Below are 17,374 nucleotides of genomic sequence, written 5' to 3'. Positions count from 1 at the left end.
GCCACAATGTATCAGCTATCTGTTCCCTACAGAGGTCCGAGGCAGATTGATACCCTGACGTGCAGGGCGCGCTCGCTGTCCCAGACTGTCCCACATGTGAGGCGCCTCTGGGCGAACACATGTTTACCTGCCCACTGTGGCTGCTGTGCTGACACACCGCCTTTGCACCTGCAGGTCCAGCGCTGGCGTAATTGCTGAACGAAATGTTAGCCTAGCGTCCCACCCTCCCACGCAGAGCTAAAAGGTTGTCACTGTCATAATGACATCCCATGTCTATCTAAATAAGAGCGAGGTCTCCCTCTGGTCACGCTACAGAAATCTTTCGCAATTATTTCAGAAACTGTTTACGAAAATACCCAGAATAACACAGGATGCATTCTTCCTAGCGATCCTAACAGGACAGCCCATCCATTACATATCAACCCTTACCAGAAATCGTAAAGCGCCACAGAAATAGTTAACAGTCGCTTTTGTTGTAGGAAATTTCATGATGTATCAGCTTGTCTCTATAAAAATTCTTGTACTAACAGGCCCTGTTTACAAAAATATCCCAGAATAACATTGAATGCATTCGTCCTGATGGTCATAACTAGGCACGCCATCAATCACCTGCTACCCTTCCCAGAAATCGTATTTTTCTGCCTTCAACATAAAACTCAGAATCGGTAAATGTTCACTCATGTTCTCATCGCTAAAAGTCTACATTTTGTGTGTGCATGCTTGCGAAAATACCGTCAATCATAAGAGCATTCTCGTTGTATGGAAAGAGAGTACTGTCTAAGCACAGACAGGAAAAACAGAACAATTACACAAACAGAAGTCGAAGCATGTCTTACAGAAGAGAAAAATGGCTGGAATTTTGTGTGTCCTACAGCTGCTGGTCTGGAGATGTCGTAATGCCACAATGGCAGCTGAGGGACAGCGTCTCACCGAGAGGCGTCTCGCATGTGGGACAGGCTGGGACAGAGAGCGCGCCCTACACATCCAGTCATCATTCTGCCTCGGACCTCTGTATTGAACATATAGCTGATACCTTACGGCTGAATTCCTTAACGATAGTTTGAGAGTGTTTTTGCACGCTATAAGTGTTTGTACACTGTATTATTTCGGCTGTTTAAGCGTTGTGAGCGTGTTTGCAATTCGTTGTACATACACTATTTTGCCTAACGATAGTTTGAGAGTGTTTTTGCACGCTATAAGTGTTTGTACACTGTATTATTTCGGCTGTTTAAGCGTTGTGAGCGTGTTTGCAATTCGTTGTACATACACTATTTTGCCTAACGATAGTTTGAGAGTGTTTTTGCACGCTATAAGTGTTTGTACACTGTATTATTTCGGCTGTTTAAGCGTTGTGAGCGTGTTTGCAATTCGTTGTAAATACATTATTTTGCCAGTTTTACCTGTAGTGAACGTGTCTATGCAGCAGTGTACTGCATTCTTTTGTGAACATGTCTGTAGACTGTGCAGTGCATTAGTTCGACAGTTAATAATTGGTGAGCGTGTTTTCCGAGCGTTTTAAATGCATTATTTTGAAAATTTACGAGTTGTTTGCATGTCTGTACATCAGTGTACTGCATTATTTCGGTATTTACGAGCAGTTTGCTGGTCTGTAGGCTATTTATTACGACTCCAAGCATATCAGGGCGAGTGTTTGGTATCAACATAATAACTAAACTACGTGAAATCCATCCCTGAATTAATTGTTCCAAATCAATAAAGTGCACTTTTACCTCTCCAGCAGCTGCACACAGACAGAGTCTTTTTCCTATCATTGCTTCCAATGACCGCCATCTTGGGTTATATCATGGGAATGATGATAGCGCCCTCTGGTGGCGTTAATGTGTACTAGATCAGTTGGACCTATTGGTGAACACATTGGATGGAGCTACTGCCTGTAACAACTCAAGTTGTTTGAGTTACCAATGCAAGCAAAATGACGACTCATGTCCATCCTATCCAGCAGCCCAAAGCAGATTGAGTCCTTTTCAAGCCAATTCCAAGAAGGAGGTGGTGGATTCTTGACAGGTTAGTGGAAGTAGCCCAATTGACCAATTTTCCGTCAAAATTTGAACTTCCTGTCATGACGTCATTGTGATGTTGCCACATCTATCAATGTCGTCTTGGATCCGACATCTTGAATAAATTTTGTAACAATGCAACGTGGAGCTTGCTTAACTACTGGCGCAGGCAGGCATATACAGCCCAAAAGCACTGATTGCGTCTGCTTCGTGACAACTACCAAACTACAGTCCTAATACAAAATATGTAACCGAAATTCGAGAGATTTCTTTTTGTACTCATGTGCATGACCTCCACTTTTCCATGTCCAGAGACATACAGATATCATCTTTATTTTGCAATTGGTTTTGGTCTTCTGATGAACTTATGAAGCTTACTATTTGGCATAGTGCTTCTTTATAAGTGAATTGTCCTTACAGTCTAAATAGCATTATACTGGTCTAATGAAACGAACCGTGAAAGTTAATCGAATCGACGAGTAACAACAATTAACTTGGTAACATAATTACTTGATTCACTTGGTACGTACAGATTACTGGATCCTTCTAGTCACCCTTTGCATAGGAAACCAGTTCGTCCATTTATATATTCTTAGAAAGAAAAGGTTTTCGAATACGGATTCGAAGGTGAGTAGTGGGCTTCATGCACTACGAAATTCCCAATGTCTAGGTGACGTCCTCTAACATCCAAGCTCCATATTTCTCAATTACTGGAATATTTATGCTGTGTAGGGTGAATATCGAAACCTAAATGGCTCGGGAAACAGGGCAGTGACAACCATTGCAGTATGCGAAATTTCCTTTCTGCCGTATATAGTAAAAAATACACTGAAGAGCCAAAGAAACTGGTACACCTACCTAATATCGTAGGGCCCCCACGAGCACGCAGATGTGGCGCAACTCGACGTGTTATGGACTCGACTAATGTCTGAAGCAGTGCTGGATGGGATGGACGCCATGAATCCTCCAGGGCTATCCATAAATCCGTAAGAGTACAAGGGGTGCAGATCTGTTCTGAAGAGCACGTACAAGACATCACAGATATGCTCAATAATGTTCATATATGGGGAGTTTGTGATCAGCGGAAGTGTTTAAACTCTGGCAAGTGTTCAAGTATTCCTGGAACCACTCAATTATGGACGAGTGTCGTGTTGCATTGTCCTTCTGGAACTGCCTAAGTCCGTCGGAATGCACAATGGACATGAACGGATGCAGATGATCAAACAAGATGCCTACACATGTGTCTCCTGTCAGAGTCGTATCTAGACGTATTAGGGGTCCCATATCGCTTCAATTGCACACGCTCCACACAATTACAGGGCCTCTACCAGCTTGAACAGTCCTCTGCTGATATGCAGGATTCATGGAGTCATGAGGTTGTCTCCATACCTGTACACGTCCATCCGTTCAATACAGTTTGAAACGAGACTCGTCCGATCAAGCAACATGTTTCCAGTCATCAACAGTCCAATGTCGGTGTTGACAGGCCCGGGCGAGGCGTAAAGCTTTGTGTCGTGCAGTCATTAAGAGTACACGTTTGGGACTTCGGCTCCAAAAGTCCATATCGATGATGTTTGTTTGAATGGTTAGCACCGTGACACTTGTTGAAGGCTCAGCATTGAACTCTGTAGCAATTTTCGGAACTGTTGCGCTTCTGTCACGTTGAACGATTCTCTTCAGCCGTCGTTGGTCCAGTTCTTTCAGGATCTTTTTCCGCTCACAGCGATGTCGGAGATATGATGTTTTACCGGATTCTAGATATTCACGCTATCTCGGAGATGCTGTGTCCCATCCATCGTGCGTCGATTATAGCACCACGTTCAGACTAACTTAAATCATAATAACCAGCCACTGTAGCAGCAGTAACCCACCTAATAACTGCGCCAGACACTTGTCTTATATATGCGTAACAGACCGCAGCGCTTTATTCTGCCCGTTTACATATCTCTGTTTTTGAATAGGCATGTTTCTTTGGCGCTTCAGTGTTTATCGCATTTGGAACGTTTTTAAAAATAGCTTGTAATATTAACATTAGAATCACAAAAAACATCCGAATGCTGCAGACTGCTAAAGCTGCACATAACCCATCAAGTGTTGGTAGCCCAGAAACTGTGCGTGAATGACGAGGGGAGTGGTCAGCACAAATCCCGAACACATCACCAGTCGAGGAAATTCCGACAGAAACTCTACCGCAAGTCGCATATGAACTATCAGAATATAAAATCAGCCTTCGGCTGTGATATACTACCTACGAATCTGTCGCTGTTCCAACTTTGATTGTCATGTTTTTAGGTAGGACTAATCTGCGCAGAAATGCCCCATAAATGTTTTGAGATTTAAGGCAGCGTGCATTTCGACAATGTTCAGCTCACTCAGTTACAAAACCATGAAGCTTGTCTCTTACGAGTTCTTTTGCGAGACTGTCAAGGTTCAATTAAGTGACGGCCACGGTACTGCTACTCGGATTTACTGCTCCTCTCACTAGCTACCATCGTACGACTTGTGGGGAAGACTCCATGCATTTTGCATGAAGACTGTGAAAATATTCTTCCGCACCCAGAGAACATTCCACAGATTGCGCGTCTCGGTTCCCCAGTGCGGAGCTAAGTGGAACGCGCGGCTCTGCGGCATTCGCGTGTTTACAGACAGCCGTAAAGTGAAAAAGAAGACGCGTTCGCTCCCGCCTGCGGGCTGGCGCCCGTAACTTGGCCGCGACTGTATTTGTAGATAGGCGGCGGCGCAGTGCATGGCGTGAGGGCAATTCATTTCTCTCCCTTCAGGCAGGTCGCGGCTGTGCCAAGACCGCACTGCAGTTCTGGCACAATGCAGGGATTTCGAAGCCTTTTTTTGCAGGAGACTGCGCCCTACGTGTCAACAGCTGAGCAAGAGTGATGTGTGATCGCAGGGTGGTGCCGTTAACTTCAGCGACTTATATGCTAAATCAGCTACTTGCTCGTCTGTTGGTTTCAGTAGTTTGATTGAACTCTGTTCCTGCCGCCACAGCAAAATCTGGGTTGCTCACAAGAAGTCGAATGCGGGTTGTCCACATTAAGGCTGTTAACGCCATTCACTGGACTTTGTGAGTGGTCTGTTGTCTGAGTACCGTCCAGTGACTTACCACTACGCCACTTTGCTGGGCGGTAACGCAACGAAACCACTAGAAACACTCACTGGTTTTGATACTGACGACATTGGATAGTCTTACGGATCCATCTTCGCATTATTTCGAACAAAAAAGTCTCTAGTCTGACATATGGGCCACATAACGTTTAGTTGGGACGTTTCAAAGGTGTAAACTACACCCAAATAAAAAGGAGAGTACTGTAGGCGCCCCAGAGGTCCCGGTCGCCTACGGTGGACAGGAAGCCGAGCGGTGACCCCTCCAGTTGTCAGGATGCTAGTAAATGACTGTGGACGCGTCAGAAACACCAAAGAAACATTATTAATTCATGACACCTTTATTCCTGCCGAGTAAAATGTGGCCCTCGTAACACAGCCTGGCTGAGCTTGGTGGTATCAACGACGTTCCCCGAGTCCTCGCTGACTCGTAGCGGTGACACCAGCTCTGGGCCGCACCAGTCTTGCTAAGCAGCGCCGTGTGCCGTGATGCAGCGGTGAAATGCCCTTACTTCGGCCGCGTGTGGCTGGCTGCGCCAGGCTGTGACGGCGGATGCAGGCCGTTGCGCGTAGGAGGCTCCGGGTTGGAGTCCTGGCGCTGTCGGCACGAGAAGCGTTCTCGTAGTGCGGAGTGTACTCTATTCCAACCCTGCTCCTCCTGGTGGCTCGTCCGCAGTGAACGGGCGGAACGGGCTGCAATCCCACAGCGTCATCGGCTCACCCGGTTGTGACAGTGGATGCACAGGGCCTAGGCCCAGCACGATCTAGACGATGGCTCACTGATGTGGTCAGCATTGGCGGCGAGCGAGTGTGCCGCGATGTCTGCTAATCCTGTGTTGATGATTGACAGTGGCAGCAGAGAGGACCAGATCTGGTACTGTTCCCTCACATCTGCTGCTGGATGGGCCACCCTTACTGCAACATCTCCTTAATGAAGATTAACATGTCGATCACTGAGCTGAGCGCTACGCAGCGACCCAGTACACATCTAACTGCAAGTCTAACTGCGAGTGCCTTGTTGCTATCAAAGCTGGCGTATTTAAAGGAAGCACGAGCGACGTCCTGATGTCATGCTCGTTTGTAATGAATGCATTCATTCCACTTATACTGCTAATTATCTGTCGTACTCACTCCTTAGGTGTTCTTGTGACAGAGTTACGTGTTGTTACGACAGACTTACGCGAAGTTATGAAATGCAGTGCAGCTGACTCTATACCCCTGTCTTGCACTCTACAAAAGTCTCCGTCTAACACAAACCCACGTGCTAAGCAATTCTCTTTCGCCTGTTGTATGTAACCAGGCCATTGCCCCTGTGTGACAGCACATTCCGATACATGTGCAATCCTCTTACCTCTTGGCTAACCTACTGCCTCTGGCTCTTGGCATAGGCAACGAAACTTTGACAATATTCCACGTTTCCAACTCTTTACTATTCTGCGACACTACAGTACTGACCCATAGTTATGTCCGGCCCTTCGAAAAGCGTGCCAGTCAGAGTGCTTTCGCTTCGTGTCTAGTGTTTGCAGTGGCGCATTTGGTTTGGCGAGCTGTTTGGATTGCTACCGCCCTCTTGGTTGTCAGGGTTTAAGTCTGCCTTACCCGCATGTATGTACATGGCTTATGAAGCTTAGAAGCTGTGGTGCAGGAGATCAGCACGTGGGACCATATGGTTTTCTACATCTACATCTACATCTACATGATTACTCTGCAATTCACATTTAAGTGCTCGGCAGAGGGTTCATCGAACCACAATCATACTATTTCTCTACCATTCCACTCCCGAACAGCGCGCGGGAAAAACGAACACCTAAACCTTTCTGTTCGAGCTCTGATTTCTCTTATTTTATTTTGATGTTCATTCCTACCTATGTAGGTTGGGCTCAACAAAATATTTTCGCATTCGGAAGAGAAAGTTGGTGACTGAAATTTCGTAAATAGATCTCGCCGCGACGAAAAAGTCTTTGCTTTAATGACTTCCATCCCAACTCGCGTATCATATCTGCCACACTCTCTTCCCTATTACGTGATAATACAAAACGAGCTGCCCTTTTTTCCACCCTTTCGATGTCCTCTGTCAATCCCACCTGGTAAGGATCCCACACCGCACAGCAATATTCTAACAAAGGACAAACGAGTGTAGTGTAAGCTGTTTCTTTAGTGGACTTGTTGCATCTTCTAAGTGTCCTGCCAATGAAACGCAACCTTTGGCTCGCCTTCCCCACAATATTATCTATGTGGTCTTTCCAACTGAAGTTGTTCGTAATTTTAACACCCAGGTTCTTAGTTGAATTGACAGCCTTGAGAATTGTACTATTTATCGAGTAATCGCATTCCAACGGATTTCTTTTGGAACTCATGTGGATCACCTCACACTTTTCATTATTTAGCGTCAACTGCCACCTGCCACACCATACAGCAATCTTTTCTAAACCGCTTTGCAACTGATACTGGTCTTCGGATGACCTTACTAGACGGTAAATTACAGCATCATCTGCGAACAACCTAAGAGAACTGCTCAGATTGTCACCCAGGTCATTTATATACACTCCTGGAAATGGAAAAAAGAACACATTGACACCGGTGTGTCAGACCCACCATACTTGCTCCAGACACTGCGAGAGGGCTGTACAAGCAATGATCACACGCACGGCACAGCGGACACACCAGGAACCGCGGTGTTGGCCGTCGAATGGCGCTAGCTGCGCAGCATTTGTGCACCGCCGCCGTCAGTGTCAGCCAGTTTGCCGTGGCATACGGAGCTCCATCGCAGTCTTTAACACTGGTAGCATGCCGCGACAGCGTGGACGTGAACCGTATGTGCAGTTGACGGACTTTGAGCGAGGGCGTATAGTGTGCATGCGGGAGGCCGGGTGGACGTACCGCCGAATTGCTCAACACGTGGGGCGTGAGGTCTCCACAGTACATCGATGTTGTCGCCAGTGGTCGGCGGAAGGTGCACGTGCCCGTCGACCTGGGACCGGACCGCAGCGACGCACGGATGCACGCCAAGACCGTAGGATCCTACGCAGTGCCGTAGGGGACCGCACCGCCACTTCCCAGAAAATTAGGGACACTGTTGCTCCTGGGGTATCGGCGAGGACCATTCGCAACCGTCTCCATGAAGCTGGGCTACGGTCCCGCACACCGTTAGGCCGTCTTCCGCTCACGCCCCAACATCGTGCAGCCTGCCTCCAGTGGTGTCGCGACAGGCGTGAATGGAGGGACGAATGGAGACGTGTCGTCTTCAGCAATGAGAGTCGCTTCTGCCTTGGTGCCATTGATGGTCGTATGCGTGTTTGGCGCCGTGCAGGTGAGCGCCACAATCAGGACTGCATACGACCGAGGCACACAGGGCCAACACCCGGCATCATGGTGTGGGGAGCGATCTCCTACATTGGCCGTACACCGCTGGTGATCGTCGAGGGGACACTGAATAGTGCACGGTACATCCAAACCGTCATCGAACCCATCGTTCTACCATTCCTAGACCGGCAAGGGAACTTGCTGTTCCAACAGGACAATGCACTTCCGCATGTATCCCGTGCCACCCAACGTGCTCTAGAAGGTGTAAGTCAACTACCCTGGCCAGCAAGATCTCCGGATCTGTCCCCCATTGAGCATGTTTGGGACTGGATGAAGCGTCGTCTCAAACGGGTTGCACGTCCAGCACGAACGCTGGCCAAACTGAGGCGCCAGGTGGAAATGGCATGGCAAGCCGTTCCACAGGACTACATCCAGCATCTCTACGATCGTCTCCATGGGAGAATAGCAGCCTGCATTGCTGCGGAAGGTGGATATACACTGTACTAGTGCCGACATTGTGCATGCTCTGTTGCCTGTGTCTATGTGCCTGTGGTTCTGTCAGTGTGATCATGTGATGTATCTGACCCCAGGAATGTGTCAATAAAGTTTCCCCTTCCTGGGACAATGAATTCACGGTGTTCTTATTTCAATTTCCAGGAGTGTAGATCAGGAACAGCAGAGGTCCCAGGACGCTTCCCTGGGGAACACTTGATATCACTTCAATTTTACTCGATGATTTGCCGTCTATTACTACGAACTGCGACCTTCCTGACAGGAAATCACGAATCCACTCGCACAACTGAGACGATACCCCATAGGCCCGCAGCTTGATTAGAAGTCGCTTGTGAGGAACGGTGTCAAAAACTTTCCGGAAATCTAGGAATACGGAATCAACTTGAGATCCCCTGTCGATAGCGGCCATTACTTCGTGCGAATAAAGAGCTAGCTGCGTTGCACAAGAACGATGTTTTCTGAAACCATGCTGATTACGAATCACTAGATCGTTCTCTTCGAGGTGATTCATAATGTTTGAATACAATATATGCTCCAAAACCCTACTGCAAACCGACGTCAATGATATAGGTCTGTAGTTCGATGGATTACTCCTACTACCCTTCTTAAAAACTGTGCGACCTGCGCAATTTTCCAATCTGTAGGTACAGAGCTATCGGTGAGCGAGCGGTTGTATATGATTGCTAGGTAGGGAGCTATTGTATCAGCGTAATCTGAAAGGAACCTAATTGGTATACAATCTGGACCTGAAGACTTGCCCGTATCAACCGATTTGAGTTGCTTCGCAACCCCTAAGGTATCTACTTCTAAGAAACTCATGCTAGCAGCTATTCGTGTTTCAAATTCTGGAATATTCCATTCGACTTCCCTGGTGAAGGAATTTCGGAAAACTGCGTTCAATAACTCCGCTTTAGCGGCACAGTCGTCGGTAACAGTACCATCAGCACTGCGCAGCGAAGGTATTGACTGCGTCTTGCCGCTTGTGTACTTTACATACGACCAGAATTTCTTCGGATTTTCTACCAAATTTCGAGACAATGTTTCGTTGTGAAACCTATTAAAGGCATCTCGCATTGAAGTCCGTGCCAAATTTCGCGCGTCTGTAGGTTTTAGCCAATCTTCGGGATTTCGCGTTCTTCTGAACTTCGCATGCTTTTTCCGTTGCCTCTGCAACAGCGTTCGGACATGTTTTGTGTACCATGGTGGATCAGTTCGATCTCTTACCAATTTATGAGGTATGAATCTCTCAATTGCTGTTGCTAATATATCTTTGAATTTGAGCCACATCTCGTCTACATTTGCGTAGTCAGTTCGGAAGGAATGGAGATTGCCTCTTAGGAAGGCTTCTAGTGACATTTTATCCGCTTTTTTAAATAAAATTATTTTGCGTTTGTTTCTGGTGGATTTGGAAGAAAAGGTATTGAGCCTAGCTACAACGACCTTGTGATCACTAATCCCTGTATCAGTCATGATGCTCTCTATTAGCTCTGGATTGTTTGTGGCTGATCTGCTGTGGCGCTGAAGACCACCAGTAACTATTCCGCCTAATGTGATTTGGGCCACTTTACAAGTGTCACTCCCTCACCGAGCTAAGGACTTTTTTTTTGTGGAACTGCCTTTAATGTGAAGGTTTGTGTGCTGGCTTATTCACATTTATCTTGTAACAAATATAAGTTATGTAACTGGCGAGAGACAACTATTTTTGCTTAGTGCAAGCTAGCAGCTTAGAGCTTTTTTGGGAATTGTTCCTTTATTGATATAACAAGTTTAAAATCTCCTTATTGTTAACGTCAAATCTTGCAATATCCTTTACATAGAGCTATTTTTAAGAGAGATTTTGTAACTGTTGTATATATATATATATATATATATATATATATATATATATATATATATATATATATATATATATATGTGTGTGTGTGTGTGTGTGTGTGTGTGTGTGTGAAGTTAAAATCTCATTATTGGCAAGTTGTTAATGTCATACCTGGTAATCTCCTTTTCATAATGAAAATTGTCAAGCTATTTGAAATCGTTTTGAAATTTTTTTTTAATGCCTGACTTAAAAATTTATTACTGAGAAAGCCTTTTAAAATAAAAAAGATAACATTAGTAGTGTGTGTTATTTCACCAGCACCTCCTGGCCCCTACTTCCACGATAACGTTTTTGGAATAACATGTGTACGTGAGTTGTTGTTTGTTAACCGCCCTAATTGACGCTTCAAGTACAGTTATGCTTCAAGCAATTTTAACAACTATATTAAAATTACATTTCATTTGAAACAGTACAGTCACACATAATTGTCATTGATAATGGGTAGGAATCGTGTAGGTGGCTTCAGTGTAGAAACTGGTGGGTTGCTGACGAATCTAGTTTCCCATAGGAGCCTGCGCTCTCTTATCACAGGTGAAACTCTTTCAAAGGCTGTTTTAATGGGCCGATGATATGCGAGTCACATGGGGAGATATTGGGGCTGTAACGAGGGTGTTCCAGGACGTTTGATCGAAATTTCTGAAGGAACTCGACGATGTTGTCTGTCACGCGTCCCGCTTCACGACGCTGGCATCAACGGAATACCGTGCACCTTGACGAGACGCCGCCCTCCGTACGTCACTTTCAGCCTGCGCTAAAACTGTGAAGTACGCTCCTCTTCTGCGCGAAGAAACTGGATAACCGTTCTTTGCTCAAATCGGGAGGAAACCGTCATACAACGAACTGCGGAAAAAGCTCTACGGAAATAAGGAAAATGCAACGAAGCCGTCAACTCCGCTTGTGCAGCTGAGAATACCACCACAATATCTCGGCAAAAAGACATTCGCCCACCGGGCTTACATACAATGTCGCTACAGTGAAGACCTTTCCAACTGCGCATACTTTATATGTTTCGTTGTCGTATGATGTCACGTTTATGATTCTCCTCAGTCAATGAAATTTTTTATTATCGTATAAATACAGAAAATAGATTACAAGTGACTTTTGATATAAATACACAGGAAGCCTCATTAAAATACTTCTGCAACACGCTTTTTATTGTGGGCATTCATAGCTGTAAGAATGCATTCTTGTTAAACAAAACTACAGCAGCTGTCGAAAAACCGTTTATTAGTACAGTCTGTTTCGGAATACTCCATCATCAGATAAATCAGAATAGAAAAAAGAGAGACTGGAGCAATATTAAAAGCTTTTTCGATAAGAGACCCAGTGCAATGTGTATATAACTTCAGTGATGTTTAAATACTAAATGTACGAATAGGACAATAACCGTCAGAGAATCGGGTTCGCATTAAGCAGAATACAGACAGTCAAATCATTTACAGGAAAACGTAGATGTTATTGGAGCCCCCATCGCTCTGGGTCATGCTGTATTAAAACATTCTTCAAAGGACTCGCAGTAAAGACAAGAGTGGCGGAATGAAGCACACGGCCATGGTAATGCCTCAAGTTGTAAAAAGAAACGCGGAGAATAATAAAAGTTTTACACTTTTCTGCATGATATGAAGAAACAAGCAGTCTTTGTTGCCGTGTAAAAATCTTTTATTATTTTCCCGAATATACGTTTCACATTTATGTAGGCAACTTCGTATCTGTGCTTGTTTCTTGATATAGAGAATAATTCAATAAAAATGTATTAACCGGAGCAAGGACTGAATAACACTAGTAAAGTCTGTTGCATCAAGTTCAACTCGTGGAAAATAACGATATTATTGTGTATGGTCATGGAATGGACAATACTATAAAAGTACTACAATTTTATAAACTGTACTGAACAACAAGAACCCACAATGATAATAAGGCGGGAAGAGGATAAAACGAGTGGCAAGGGAAACAAATAAATATTAGGCTAAAATCACGGGTCTTACCGTACGCAGCAGACTTTTCATGCCGAGAACAAGCACGGACTTATAGCAGCTGAATACTGAGGGCGCGGACATCTGTCAATTGTCAGGAAAGCGCGAAGCAGATCCGAAAATGGGTGGCACGGCAAGATGAAATAAAGACAATAAACACTAAAACGAGAATAAGGGTGTTGGAGGGCACTCTTACTTTCATATTATTACTCTAACAGAAAAAAGAATCGCAACACCGATAAGGAACTGTGCGACATAATCAAAAGTTGGCAAGCGTGTTCCTACATCTGAAAGACTATATCTAATCCAATTTCGCGCCAGTCACATAAGGATGGGGCCAGTAGCGCCATTATGAGCATGAAAATCGTATATGCTACAAAAACACGCCGTAACGGTAGTAAGTGTTAACTATCTTTGAGATTGGAGTGATGAGTCTCAGTCAAGAACTGCCTTTAAGGCAACAAGACGGCATTACCAACATCTCACTGACTGTGAAGGGGTTGTGTAAGAGGGCTGCGACGAACTGAATGTTTCTGCTCTGATATTGCAGAAAGACTTGGCATGACTGTAGCCACAGTACATGACTGTTGGCAGCGGTAGTCATGAGAATGTTCGGTGTCAAGAAGATGGAGCTTCAGTCGGCCACGTGACATTACCGAGAGGGCACACCATAGTGTTCGGAGTATGGCTGTGGCGCATAGTAGTGCATCTGGAGCAGCAATCTGAACAGCTGTTGGCACCGCAGTGACACAGTGAACTGTTACAAATCAGTTACTTCAAGGACAGCTCTGAGCTAGACGCCCTGTAGCGTGCCATTATTTGACACTTGAGTGGTGTCAAACGAGAGCTCACTGGACGGCAGGATGAAGGTCTGTAGTGTTTTCTGATGAAAGCTGATTCTGCCTCGGTGACAGTGACTGCCGAGTGTGGTTAGGAGACCAGCTGAGTGCTTGCAACCTACCTGTCTAAGTGCTAGACATACTGGATCAATACCAGGAGTTATGCTCCGGGGTGAGATTTCGTATGACAGCAGGAGCACTCTCGTGGTTGTCCCACGTATCCTAACAGCAAAATTCTGCGTAAGTCTGGTGATTCCCTCTGTTGTGGTGCCATTCATGAACACCATTCCAACGGGTGTTTCCAGCAGGACAATGTTCGTTCACATACCGCTGCTGTAACTCAGCATTCTTCAAGGAGTGTCGACATATTATCTTGGCCCGCTCGATCACCAGGTCTGTCACCAATGGAGCACATATGTGGCATCATCAGATGACAAATTCAGCGTCATCCACAAGTAGTATTATTCACCCCTATATTGACCGACCAAGTACAACACGCTTGGAACTCCATCCCACAAACTGACATCCGGCACCTGCACAAAACAATGCATGCACGTTTATTACTGTACCATCATTTCACATTTGCAATGGTTTAACTTGCGCTCACATTGAACTGTGATCTTGCAATGTTCATCACTGAAATATGTTACCTGGAAAAATGTTTTCCCGTAATTTCATTACTTTTCATTAATTATTTGTAGGTGTTGTGATTTTTTCGTTAGCATATCTTACAAAAATAATAAAACATATGAGAGTAAAATGAAGATACAATAAATAGAAAGTTGTCTATTACAAGGTTGGCTGACAATATTAGCAGGTACACTGCGGTGGCTTAACTCCATTTGGCTGTTTAATATAAATCCCAGACAGCGGTTCCTCCAACGCTGAATCTCAGTTTTCTCAAGTATATTTAAAATACGACCTTTATTTTGTCGATGCAAAATTTAAATTATTTGACAAATTGTTAACTGTGGGCCCGTGTTCACGAAGGTGTGTATACAGTTAAAGATGATTTGATTGCACCTCTTGTCAATTTTTTTTTTAAATTTTCCTTCAGTCTGTTTTCCTAGTCAGACGTACCTAGTGATGTAACCTTAGTGTTCCGAAACCGGTTGTACTAACAAAGGATTATTCAACAGTTGCTGCGGTTTTTTTCACAAGAAAAATCCTCCAGACGTATTGGCGCATCTTCTTCTAAAATGCTAAAATTCTAAAACAACCAATGCTTTGGCCGTATTATTGTGCCCTTCTTCACGGAATAGCCTCAGAAACTGGGGAATGGGTGCTTCAGTGTATTGCATTTTTAACTCAGTCATACGATCACCGGCTTTACGATTCTCTTTATGTCTCTAAAGGAGTGTTACGGGTCGATGTTAGGAGAGCAGGGGATATGTGAGACGCATGGCTTGCGGGCAGTTGGTAGTCCGTTTGCGACAGGCTTCTGTGGACTCTGTTTTTCTTCCGGTAGTTGCAGAGAAACGACGTCAGCCGTGCTTCCGCTGTTTGCTTAGCCGATCGCAGCAGTGGCAGGTGAGGCAGCTTCTCTGCGATCAAACACGGCCTGTCGTACCAACATTGCTGGTTTGAACACTGGACGCTAGGAGCCTGCAACTGTATTCTCTGTTGATGTTTTAGCGCCAATAGTATTATTTTGCTGAATAAAATAACGACACTGACAGGGAAGAGGCATAGACCAAGGCAGCCAAACACGATAAAGTCACGGAATGGTTGCTGACGTAACAGGGACTGCTGCTACGATACCGACCAATTACCACGTCATGGAACAGCTAAGGGACGAGAGTCGTAATAACATGGACACAGCAGAAAGGCAGAACCACTGTAGCAAGTTAGCCTGATTACGTCACGCCTAGGTTGTAGGTTCTGTTGGAGATACGTGACAAGAACCGATGCGTTGGCAAAGCAAGAAGACACCTTGCCACTATAAAGACCCCAACCTTTAGACAGAAGCTTGCAGTCTGGCCACCACCAACGCTGGTCCACGATGGTCCATGAGTCGATGTGAATGCTCAAGCTGTCACCATGAGACTTCGTACGCAGACCTACTCAGGCTACCATGCCGGTGTTTTTGGAGGCTGTTTAGTCTCATTTTGTCGCTACGTTATTACAACACCCCATAGCTTGTGAGTTTTGACTTAGACCTTGAGCTACATTGTAACAGTGTACTGGGTTGAGGTTTCTTATATTGACAATTCCACGACCACTCTTACCGCAAAAAATACGGGCGATTTTTATTAACCGATAGATTAGAAGCCGAGTTAATGATACCACAGGCTGCATATACGGACTGTTGCACACTTTAGTATTTAATTTCTTGTTACTTAGTTTAAGTGTACACTATTTTATATATGGTAACGACATACTGTTGCTTCTTCAACTATGAAATCACCCTTTTGCATGTTTCAGGTATTTTCATCAGTACCATTAGTATTCGTCTGGGTTTTGATTTAGGGCTTATTGTTACCTCTTGAGCTAAAGGGCGTCACCCTGCTTTCGTGAAATCATTAGAATGTTACAGGATGTGACTTCTACGCGGTTGCACGTTTTACCTTAGTACTAACAAAAAGACTCACTTCGCATCAGTCGCACAATCTATGAGAATAACAGTAAAACATTACTTATAATATATCGTGTTGATGCATACGTAACTCTCAGATCCAGCAGTCACGACATATAATGTCGTTATTATTGCATCAAGCAATGTTTCTCTGTTCGTGCCTATTTCCTCAGGACGTGAAAACAAATTATCACTGCAATTGTATAATATAGTCGGCCGATAAGTGTAACTTCTGGTAACTTCCCTCATATAGCTAGCCACCCCATGTGTCTCCAGAAATGATGTCTAGTGGCTTTAAACCAAATACGGTTTTACTCATACAGTAACAGCACGCTGATATGAATTTAGAAAAAAAATGTATTTGATACGTTTTTGAGACGGGTGCATATTTTTAAAAAGTTTTATGCATGAAAAGTATTTTATATTGCTATCCTACATTGAATAGTGGATTGTTTTACAGATTCATATTGTATAATTATAAATTTTTGGCACCCTTCGCTTGCATCAAAAGCGCCCAATGAGTCAAATCCAATTTAGTTTCTGTGTAAATGCCGACTATGTAGTTTTCCTCTAAAAACAATTCCATATGCGTCCTATGTGATGTAATAGTTTAATATTACATGTAGTATATTATGTCATCGTTACGTAAAAAGATTTTTCATCGAGTTATTCTGATATCGTGGGCCACCATCTGTGTCACTTTACAGAACTCTGTGTCTCTTTACGTACAGCTGTGTAATTTGCCGTTATGATTACTATGTGCATACTACTGTCACGTGGAATTACCTTTGTGAATTCTAATGTTACACAAACATGCGACCCTGTTACATTATATCTATCTGACGTCATATACTGTAGACCGCCATCTGGTGGTACGTCCTAGCACTCAGTTTTTAAAATGGTTCAAATGGCTCTGAGCACTATGGGACTTAACATCTATGGTCATCAGTCCCCTAGAACTTAGAACTACTTAAACCTAACTAACCTAAGGACATCACACAACACCCAGTCATCACGAGGCAGAGAAAATCCCTGACCCCGCCGGGAATCGAACCCGGGAAACCGGGCGCGGGAAGCAAGAACGCTACCGCACGACCACGAGCTGCGGACAAAATGGTAAGTGCAGAGACAATTGAAAATTGATTAAAACATTTCTCAGG

This window comes from Schistocerca cancellata, chromosome 3, assembly GCF_023864275.1.
Source record: "Schistocerca cancellata isolate TAMUIC-IGC-003103 chromosome 3, iqSchCanc2.1, whole genome shotgun sequence".
NCBI lineage: Eukaryota > Metazoa > Arthropoda > Insecta > Orthoptera > Acrididae > Schistocerca > Schistocerca cancellata.
This window is presented reverse-complemented; position numbering follows the sequence as displayed.